Raw genomic sequence first — 11,402 nt, 5'->3', positions numbered from 1 at the left:
TCTCCAAAATGTCACTCAATCTTCACTTTACTGATAAATCAGGCTGTTCAACTAGAGGCAAAAAGAGGTCCTTAAAAAGAAAAAGCACCCACGTAAGCATTCTAATTCTGAGCTGTAATTGGAACCAAAGCTTCATTTTCTGATACTGTAATTCAGCATGATCTACAGGAATGGAAGTCAGCTTGCTTACCCATTGAGGACATGCAGATTTTGCACCGAGTGTGGTGAGAGAGTCCCATGGTTCCTTGAACCAAAGATTTCAGGAGTCTCCAGTCTTGTGGCTGCAAATCACAACCACAGACATATACACATAACAACAATAACTCGTTTTAACTGTTTATGTATATGTATAAGCAGCTATGTGACAAATTTTCATTTAGAAAATTCACTTTCAGCAGGGCAGTAAGAGAAAGGAAAACCTTTGATACTTTAAAAATTGTTAATGATGCGTAATAAACAGAATCACAAATGAGGTTATTTTGCAAGTTCTGTATAAACAGGGCTTTATTGCCTCTGAAACGACGCAAGAATAATAAATGGATATTGGACTCATTTGTCACCGCTGAGGAGATCCTACACTTGAAGTAGTTTATTAATTTAAGACTGTTTCTCCTCACACAACTGGGAGTGTCACACGACAGGGGTGGGTCATTTTTGTGAACAACAGTCCTGAGGTGGCAGATACCATTATTTTATCAGTTCAGCTCAGCTGTGTCCAACTCTCGGTGACCCCATGTACTGCAGCATGCCAGGCTGCCCTGTCCATCACCAACTCCCAGAGCTTACTCAGACTCATGTCCATTGAGTCATCTGACCATCTGACCATCTGACTAACCATCTCATCCTCTGTCGTCCCCTTCTTCTCCTGCCTTCAATCTTTCCCAGAATCAGTGTCTTTTCAAATAAGTCAGTTCTTCGCATCAGGGGGCCAAAGTATATCTGGTATAATAAACACAAAATTCAGTACATGGGAGGGCTCATAAAAGACTACAGAAAGCGAAGTGACTCTTCTTTAAGTGAGTAAAGAGATTGATGAACAATATGTATTTTTTAACCTAAGGAAGTGAAACTATTAGTCATTCAATCTTGTCTGACTGGGCAACTCGGTAGACTGTAGCCCATCAGGCCCCTCTGTCCATGGAATTCTCCAGTAAGAATACTGGAGTGGGTAGCCATTCCCTTCTCCAGGGCATCTTTCCAACCCAGGGATCGAACCCAGGGCTCCTGCACTGCAGGCAGATTCTTTACCAGCTGAGCCACCAGGGAAGCCCCCGTTTTAACTTAGGTTAAAAGATAAACATTTTATTTCCCCCAAAGTTTTGTTTCCAAAGAGCAGCTACTTTTAAAAATGTCCTGGGTTATAAAGTACCTGATATCTTTAATCACCTGTGGCACATCTGAGTTTAGAGGAGCAGATGGAAGGCAATGGTAGTGGGTGATACGGGAGAGTGGCATGTGGGCTTAGACGAGTCTGGACTGGAGACAGCCTCCACGTGACGTGATGCTCACCCTGGAGCAGCTGCATTCTCACCAGTTTTCACTCACTGATCTCATTCTCAAGAGCATATAATCTCTTGTAAGTTGGTACAGCCACTATGGAGGGCATGGAGGTTCCTTATGAAAATTAGAGCTACTGTATGGTCCAGAAATCCCACTCCTGGGCATATATCTGGAGAAAATCAGAATTCAAAAGACACCTACACCCCAGTGTTCATTGCAGCACTATTGGCGATAGCTAGGACAGGAGAGCAAGCCAAGTGTCTGTCAGTAGAGGAGTGGATAGACAAGAGGTGGTGCATAAACGCAAGGGGATATCACTCAGCCGTGAGAAGGGGTGAGACTGAGCCACGTGTAGAGATGCGGATGGACCTAGATTCGGTCACACGGAGTGAAGTAAGTCAGAAAGAGAGAAACAACTATTATATATTGAGGAATACGTGTGGAATCTTTAAAAAACGATTCAGATGAGCCTGTTTGTAGGGCTGGAATAGAGGTGGAGACATAGAGAATGGGTGTGTGAACAGAGCGGAGGAAAGGGAGGAAAGCTCAGCTCAGCGCTCTGTGACGACCCACGGGTGGGTCGAAGGGGCAGGGGAGAAGGAGGTCCAGGATGGAGGAGATATACGTATACACACAGCTGATTCACTTCGTCATAGAGCAGAAACTAATATAACATTCTAAAGCGATTATACTCCAATAAAGAGAGGGAGCAAAAAGAGTATATAATCCCTTGAAACCCCTTAGGGGCTGGCTGTAATTCTGTAATGGGTTTTTAGAAGCATATTACTTTTGAAATGTATTTCATGTGTAGAACATTTCATTTCTGATCAGTGTACCAATAATGGTTTTATTCAAATTAATTTTACTATAATCTAGGATGTTATTTTATAAACACACCTGGCTTTTTTTTTCATTAAAATGCATCCTTTCAATTAATTTTAAAAGCCAAGGCATAACTTGACAAAGATAAAAATTTTAATGGCATCTAGTATCACCTTTAGGTTAGAGACCAAAAATGTACATTGAAACATGGGCTGATGGTTAAATATACATGGCGGCTGTATTCCTTGGATATGACCAGCTGCTTTGACCTTCCCACCTGGAAGGGGGAGACTGGGAAAAGGAGTCCTCCCTTCATCTTTGGCTACATAAATTCTGCTTCCACCCCCAGCCTTCAGCCTCATGCCCCTACCTGAAAACCTTGACAGTAGATATTTCCAAACTCATCCTACCGAGATGTTAGCTTGGATGGTCTTTCATTGCGTGCAGCCACCCTGTACTTTACAGCATGTGCTATATTTGGGGGCACCTCTGGTCTGTACCCACTAGATGCCAGTATCCCTTCCCACAGCCATGCTGGGACAACCACAAGAGTCTGTAGGCATTGGCAGCTCCCATGGGGGACAAGCTCTCCCAGAGCTGAAGACAATGTTTTATACCATCATCTTGCCTGCTCTCCAGGAGGCCCCAAGCTATAGCCCATGTTCATCCCTAGACTGAGGAGAGGAAATTTCATTTTCTAAAGGCACAAACATACTAAAATTTTGTTTGAAAATGCTTTGTTTAAAAGATTTCCTCCCAGATATGCTCAAATCTAAAAAAGCAAGTGTTTACTTCACGCTCATTTTTGCAAAGCATCGAGTTGGTCCATTCTTCTCTATAATTTGTTTCCCAAGTTCTTTCGTTGTTCAGTCACTAAGTTGCATTCAACTCTTTGTGACCCCATGGACTGCATCACGCCAGGCTTCCCTGTTTTTCACTGTTTCCTGGAGTGTGCTCAGATTCATGTCCATTGAGCCAGTGATGCTATCCAACCATCTTATCTTCTGCTGTCCCCTTCTCCTCCTGCCCTCAATCTTTCTCAGCACCAAGGGCTTTTCCAGTGAGTCACCTCTTCACATCCAGTGGCCAAAGTGTTGGAGCTTCAACATCAGCATCAGTCTTTACAATGAATATTCAGGGTTGATTTCTTTTAAGATTGACTGTCCAAGCTCTTTCCATGTTTCTTCATCAAACAAATAATTTCCGAATACAGAAACAGCCTACGTGAAGAATACCTTATTTTGCCTTTAATGCTTCAAATTTTCCCTTGCAAAAAATACTCTTTTTGTAAGAGGAGAGGAGGACCTGGAGCTGCCAGTTTATTTAAACTTGTTTCTTTGTATTCACATTAACATTATAAAGATTTGATTTTGCAAAATTTGGTGAGATTTTGCTCTACAATTTGTTTCTGCTGAAAGTGCAGCATTATTAATCTCAGAGAAGTGAGGTGTATACAGAGATCTCATTTTATTTGTTCCCTGCAGTGTCACTATGGACTGTGAATAAAGGACAAGTGCCTTGTGATGCAGGAAGCATCTCTAAACAGCCCTTACATGGAATTTGCTGCATGCAGATAGCACACTGGATACATCATCTAACTAATAAGACCAAGAAAGAAATGTCATTTATTTCTAAATAACCTACGCATTCACCTTGCTTTCCTTTATAAAATCCTAAGAATTAAAAGGCTTTGCTAACATCTTTCTGAAAATAAGTTACAAATCTGGGAGGTCAAAATGGAATCTTTTTGTTTCATCCAGCTATTTTAAAATAAGAAAGTATATCTTCATAATTAAATCTGCAGAGTCAGGAAACAACCAGTTCATAGAAATGCTGCCAATGCAAGGAAAGAAAAAAAATAGCTTGAGCTTTCCAAATAAACAAATGGCTCTGAGGATATCTTCTTTGAACTGGTTGCCTCTCTAGGTCTTTTCCACTAGGACTTGTCCTCCAAGACGTCTTTGTAGTCAGGTTTCTCTTTGGGTTGTTTACAGCCAACTTTGCTGTGTAGAGAAAACTCAGTTTTATTTTTGGTTGGTAAGTTTTTGTCCATCCACCCACCCATTTTATCCAATTATCCATCCCTCTATTCAATTATTTATCAGACATCAGTCCAATGGCTTCTCTTGGCCTCTGTGGGATTTCTTTATGCCAGGGGCCGTAGTAGGTGCAGAGACTGAGAGATCGGCTAGATGCTCTTGTTATCACAGACTGTACAGTCCTAGTTGGGGGCGGTGTCTACATACCCTGGGCTTTTTAAGACTGCCAGAGCCATGTCTCTGATAGAAGATTAGGTATGTATCTAGTAAATGTGGTTTACGTAGAACTGGGTAACTCGGCATCTTTTTGCATTTGGAAATGGGTGTCCGTATGTTACAAGTGTTAGCCAGCCCCCATTCTCTCGTTCAAGTCCGCCTGCAATGAGGGAGACGTGTGATCGATCCCTGGATCATGAAGATCCCTGGAGAAGGGAAAGCATTCCACTCCAGCATTCTTACCTGGAGAATTTCATGGACAGAGGAGCCTGGAGGGCTAGAGTCCACGGGGTCGCAAAGAGTTGGACGCGACTGAGCGACTTTCACTCAGTCATCCTCTTGTTTTAAATTTGCAGCAGTGACGGCAACAGGAAGCAATTTCTTCTCAACTTAACCTCTTACCTTCATTTGCTTCTGTGCCCACTTGCCAAGCCCTTTTGAACAATTGTGCGAAGTTCACGTATCTGTCACTTCAGGATACGCTAATAAATAATATCAACACCAGCGCCTTTCTTGCCACAGAATTTCTTAGACATTCCAGTGGCTTATTCAGTGGAATCAGATTTGGCAAAGGGAAGAAAATACTAGAGTTTATTTTAAAAATTCAATTCAATTTTCTAGTCTAGAAGTAGTCTTCATCTTATAGAACAATCAACTGAAAGAAAATCTTTTCTTCTCAAAATGTTAGCTCACCAGGATTCAGTAAAACCTGAAATGTCAGGTCAACAAGAAGGCAATTTATCCCATGAAATGTTCTAATATTAAGCAGCTTCTAAAGCATTTTACCTGAATATCTACCAATTAAAATTTCCTTGACTATTCCATGAGATTGCCCAACTAACCACATCATCACTAGCACTCTCTCTGCTCATCACTGGCTCTCCCCACTCCTGGGGTCACCCCATAAATACACACACATCAAACACACTGGACTTTCAGTAAGAAAATTCACAAAAAAAGCAACGCAAAGAACAGCAACAACACAACCTTTTCTAGCAGTATCAGACTTTGGGCTCTTTAGAAGCCTGCCAGCCCTGAGGATAGGTCCAAGGAGGATAAAAAGAAGGATAAGCCACAGGCCATCTTGAAACCAACATCAGTAGGCGAGGTTAAGATGCAGAGTTATTAATTGGGAACTGGGCCAAGGGGGAAAGAGACAACCAAGGTTTTGTATCTGTCATAGCTTTAGAAATGGGAGTGTTATTGTCTCCTGGTGGCTCAGAGGTAAAGAACCCACCTGCTAATGCAGGAGACGTGGGTTTGATCCCTGGGTTGGAAAGATTCCCTGGAAGAGGGCATGGCAATCCTCTCTAGTATTCTTGCCTGGAAAACTCCATGGACAGAAAAGCCTGGCAGGCTACAGTCCATGGGGTCTCAAAGAGTCGGATCCTACTTAGGGACATTTCAGCAACCACAACACATAAAAAGACATCTTCCTAAGAAGGCATAGCTTTCCTTTTAATCTGGATTTGCCCTGAGACACCCAAACTCCAAGTAGACTAGGGTTTGAGTCTCAGCAGCTGGGAAACACACTGACTGCCCCACTGAGCTCCAGGTGAGGACTCTGGGACAGAACCACAGTCTGGAGTGTGAGGAATTCCAACTGTGGAAAATGAAAGGGGATTCTAATGGTAGAATTAACTTTAAGGTCCTGATTCATCATTATTCATGTCAAGGGAGTTTTAAGTCCCTGTAAAACAGATGGGTGAGCACAGACTTCTTTTTTGAGAGTCCTTCAGTTTGCTAAAGTGAGCTCTTCACTGACTGGCATGGCCCAGTAGCCCTTGGCTGCATATAAATTTGGACAGAGAGCATCTTGGCATGTTGACTGTAGTTAAAAGAATACCTGGCAGATGGCCCAATTGGTTCAAGTCAGAAATAAACGGGATTTGGAGGTTCTCACTGCGCCTGTGCGTCTCACCCATCTGAACTCCAGGAGGGTGGAGGTGGCTCCTAGTTGCTAAATCTGCTCCACCAGCTCTGCAGGGCAGAGAAGGCAATGGCACCCTACTCCAGTACTCTTGCCTGGAAAATCCCATGGACGGAGGAGCCTGGTAGGCTGCAGTCCATGGGGTCACGAAGAGTCGGACACGACTGAGTGACTTCCCTTTCACTTTTCACTTTCATGCAGTGGAAAAGGAAATGGCAACCCACTCGAGTGTTCTTGCCTGGAGAATCCCAGGGACGGGGAAGCCTGGTGGGCTGCCGTCTATGGGGTCGCACAGAGTCGGACACAACTGAAGTGACTTAGCAGCAGCAGCAGCAGCAGCAGCTCTGCAGGGAACCCCGGGGGAGGGGGTACCTGGCTGCCCACACAGGGTGAAGCAGGAACTGTCAGAACCAGCTTCTCCTGTCTGCTGGGGCTTGGTACGTGGTTGACACACAGTAGCTGCTCAATAAATGTTTAAAGCCAAACTTATCCTCTGCTGGTGGCCCAGCTCATTAAGGCGGAGAGTCTTCGTCTTGCACCCTGGAAGACACTTGCATGGCTCAGAAGTGGGGTCAGTGTCAGGCATGGAGGGGCCTCAACTAAGCCCCGCACATTTGTACCCCAACTCCTACTCATTCCAGTAATTTCCACCTTTGATCTAGATGCTATCCACTGGGAAATTGTGTAGCTGCTTGATTCCAGTTCCCTGGGTGAGTCTTCTAAGGTAGAAACCCCCCTGGCTTGGGTCATCTAGAGCAGGAGTCCCCAACCTCTGTGATGTAATGACTGATGATCTGAGGTGGAGCTGAGGTAACAACAGAAATAAAGCACACAATAAATGTAACACACTCGAATCATCCCCAAACCTTACCCACTCCCAACCCATCCATGAAAAAACTGTCTTCCATGAAACCCGTCCCTGATGCCAAAAAGTTTGAGGACTGCTGATCTAGAGTCTAGAGTCTAGATGGGCATCAGTCTTTGACCCATTGAATATTTCTGTTGAGTGTAACCCCCTGAAGTCCTTCCCTATGAGCTCAGTGTGTTTCCCACTGGAGGGGGTTTAATGTGTGGCTCAGGGCTCACCTTCAACTGAGGGATGAGATTTCAGGAGCAATGTGATTGTCACCCGATGAACTGGTGTTGAATTCAAAGACTGCCCTTGAATCTTGCCAATCAGTTGAAGAAGTTGTGCTCCATCAACACTTTGTTACAAAAAAATATGACTTAGCTAAGGGTCAGGCACACAGAGTTCCCTGATGGCACAGACATGCTGAAGAGTAGAGGGTTTTATGCATCCCTGCCATTCTTCATTTGCCATTTTAAGGTGTAATAATATTTTTTATGAATTGATTCCCTTTTGTGCTTTTTTAAAAGCTGTCATTGGAAGTTTATTTGGAGGAAGTAAAAACTTGTCCTCGGTGCAAAATCTTGAACTGGAAGCCATTTTTCAAGGGAATATGTCACTTCCTGGGCCAGTGTTTGATTACAGAAAATAAAATTGGCCCACACAAGTCAGTTTAACTTCCTGCCATTGTTGTGTTGGCTCAAATGTTCTGTTTATCAAAAAGCAACTTTTGCCTAGTTCCAGCTGCAATGAATTCTCATGACAGAAAGGACTACAAATTTAGCTCTTGCTGAGTTAGTGCCATTCTTCATTTGACCTGTTAAAGCATTGTAATTTAAAAATTATATTTTAGGTTGGGAACTTGAAATGGGTTGCTTTTAAAAGGGAAGTTAGAAGTCTAGCCTTGAAACAAATGAAAATGTACCAGATAATGAAGACATTCGGGGCTTCCCTCATAGCTCAGTCGGTAAAGAATCCGCCTGCAGTGCAGCAGACCCAGGTTCAATCCCTGGGTTGGGAAGATCCCCTGGAGAAGGAAATGGCAAGCCACTCCAGTATCCTTGCTTGGAAAATCCCAAGGACCGAGGAGCCTGGTGGGCTACAGCCTACGGGGTTGCAAACAGTCAGGCACGACTGAGTGACTATCACTCCTGCTCAAGAGGAAAGGTTAAAATCTGACATAACCTCCTGCTCCTCCTGCCTCTAACTCAGCTTGCCCCTTGCTCAGTCTAGACCATGTGGGTCATGTAGTCTCAGAAAGTGGGGACTTGCAGTACTAGGAACTGGAGTTTACCTCACTCACCCTTGTCCTGCTCTTTACAACCACCGGGCCCCTGGAAACCTGCCTAATCATGCCTGTCCAGGTCAGGCATCCCCCTCCCCATCTTGACTGCTGTTCCCGTGCGCGAGTGAAACCCCTTAGTTTAAACCAGCCAATTAACAGCTAGCATTGCCCACTACAGTCAGTCTGTAAAAACTCTGAAACCCCCTTGTTTGGGGCTCAGATCTTGGAGTGTTAACTCCTCTGGGCCCACCGGCGTAATAAACCTGAGCTCTCCAGCTCTCAAAGCGTGGTGCTTGGTTTCTCGAGCACTGGTTTCTGCAACACTACTACTACTAATGAGGACATTCGGAGCCTTCTGAATGAGGATCAGAGCCTCATTGAGGACTGAGGCAGACTTCCCTTCAACTCCGAAGCTTCAGACGTTGAACTTGCTGTACCAGAACGTGCTTTCAGCACAGTCAAGACACCAGAAGCCAGCAGCATCAGCCAATAAAGAAGGCATGGATGTTTTTAGAAAGTTATTTGAAAGATGAATTTTGTCATTGTGGCAAAGCAAATATGCTTAAATCTTTTTGTCTCCTGTTCAACAAAACTGACAATAAATTATATCAAATCAAGATCATGATGGGATATGTGAAAACAGTCTGTGAGCTATAAAGAAATCTGAGAATATATAGCTAGGAAGGGGAGTCTTTTAACTAGAAACAATGAGTGAAAAGTACAAGCAAATAAAACCAAATAAGTTGCTTGTCTCTTCCATCAAGTTTGGTTTCAGAAATCACTTGAACAGTGAAATTTACATTTTAGGAGAAAAACTGGTGAAGCTCTGCCCTGTCAGTATGATGGATTCTAGTTTGGGATCAAATACAAGCTGCCTTGCTGGAAACAGACCCTTCTCAAACCACATGAGAGGAATGAATTTTATCCTGATTAATACTCACCTGTGCTCAAATAAATGGCTAAAGGACAGAGTTTAACTCAATACTTTCCTTTGCAGTTGGTTGATCCCTTTACACCGATCTATGTTCGCAGCAGTGCTTATGATGATGATACCTATAAACATCAATTTTTCCACAAAACACCTGATGGTTAGATGTGGTGCAGAAAATTTCAACAATTGGGGAACATTTTTCTAGTAATTGCTGAACTGACTGAAGAGAAAATGATGTGCATTCAGTTGCACTGATCAGGCTGTGATAACGGCAGCTGATGTTTCGGTTTGGGTTCCTGAGAGATGCAGACGCCTGTGAAAGTAGTTTATGAAGAAGTGGTCCCAGGAGACCTGATACAGGAATGAGGAGGCAGGACCAGAAAGGCAAGGATGTCAAGTGAGATGAGCATAGGACGAGTCCCCAGAAGTATAACTTGGCTCAGTCCCTGGGGGAAACTGCAGAGATAAGTACAGTCAACCCTTGAAGACGCAGGGGTTAAGGGTGCCCACTCTTGGTGTAGTTGAAAATCTGAGTATAGCTTATCATTGGTCTTCTGTGCAAGTGATTTCTCTCTATGCCCGGTTTTGTATCCCCAGATTCAGCCAACCTGCAGATCCCTTAGTCTTGTAGTATTCACTACTGAAAAAAGTCTGTGTGCAAGTGCAAAAAAAAAATAGCTCAAAATCCTGATGTTCAAGGTCAACTGTAGTTCACATGCTGAGTCATTCCTAGGAGTATAAAGAGAGCTGAAGTCCTTATGCTGCTCTTTAAGGGCTGACCCTGGGGGATGTGAATTCTCAAGCACTTCCCTTCTTTTTCTGTACAAATAAAGTAGCCGCCACCGCAGCCCTCCAACAAAAAAACAAAGACATTACCTAATAGGATAGACAGGGAGGGCTTCCTGATGGCTTAGTGGGTAAAGAATCCACTTGCAATGAAGGAGACACCGGAATCACAGGTTCAATCCGTGGTCCAGGAAGATCCCCTGGAGAAGGAAATGGCAACCAACTCCAGTGTTCTTGCCTGGGAAATCCCGTGGACAGAGGAGCCTGGTGGGCTACAGTCCCTGGGGTCACAGAGAGTCAGACATGTCTGAGCGGCTAAGAGAGAGAGGTTAGGAGTGAAACAGGTGCGCATGAAAATGCTAAAGAATCAGAGGAAATGGGCATTATTGATCTAAGGCCCATTGCACTATCTAAATCGCACATCTCCCGTCAATTAACTTGTGCTTTGATTCCTGTGTGTTTATGGCAGAATCTCTCCTAGTTGCCTGGTCAATATCCATTCCTGTCCCCCTCCCTTCCCTGCCCCCTGCTTTTCCTCATTAATGGGGCCTTGATTATGTTTCAGGCACCAGGTCTCCTGCTAAAACAGGCACATTTCCAGACTCCCTTGCAGTTAAAAGTGGCCGAGGTGATGCTTCTTCACCTCCCTTCCTTCTTGTCTTCCTCACTGAGGTCAGCCTGCAGGGTCAGTTTGTAAAAGGAGAAGACAAGAGTTCTGATGAGGAGGACCGCCACAAAGGCAGTGCAGTGTAAAGACGGAAATAATTGCCTAGATCCTGGAGGCATCTGACCAGCCTTATTTGGTGGCCTCTAAATTTTTATGTTGGGGGTGAAATAAATCCCAAGCTAAGCTATTGCAGGCCATTATTTTCAGAGTGTTATATGAAACTGGAAGTATTCTTAACCAAGGCAGCCCTAACCACAGTGGTAAGAGCGATATATTGAATAAAATAAACAGTGCTTTATGGCTTATTTTTGGTCACATTTTAATAAAATGGGAAGTGGCCTTGAATTTTTGTCCTGATCCATGAATATTAGCTGATTGT

This window comes from Ovis canadensis, chromosome 22, assembly GCF_042477335.2.
Source record: "Ovis canadensis isolate MfBH-ARS-UI-01 breed Bighorn chromosome 22, ARS-UI_OviCan_v2, whole genome shotgun sequence".
NCBI lineage: Eukaryota > Metazoa > Chordata > Mammalia > Artiodactyla > Bovidae > Ovis > Ovis canadensis.
The sequence above is the reverse complement of the archived record's forward strand: the minus strand, read 5'-3'. Positions refer to the sequence as shown.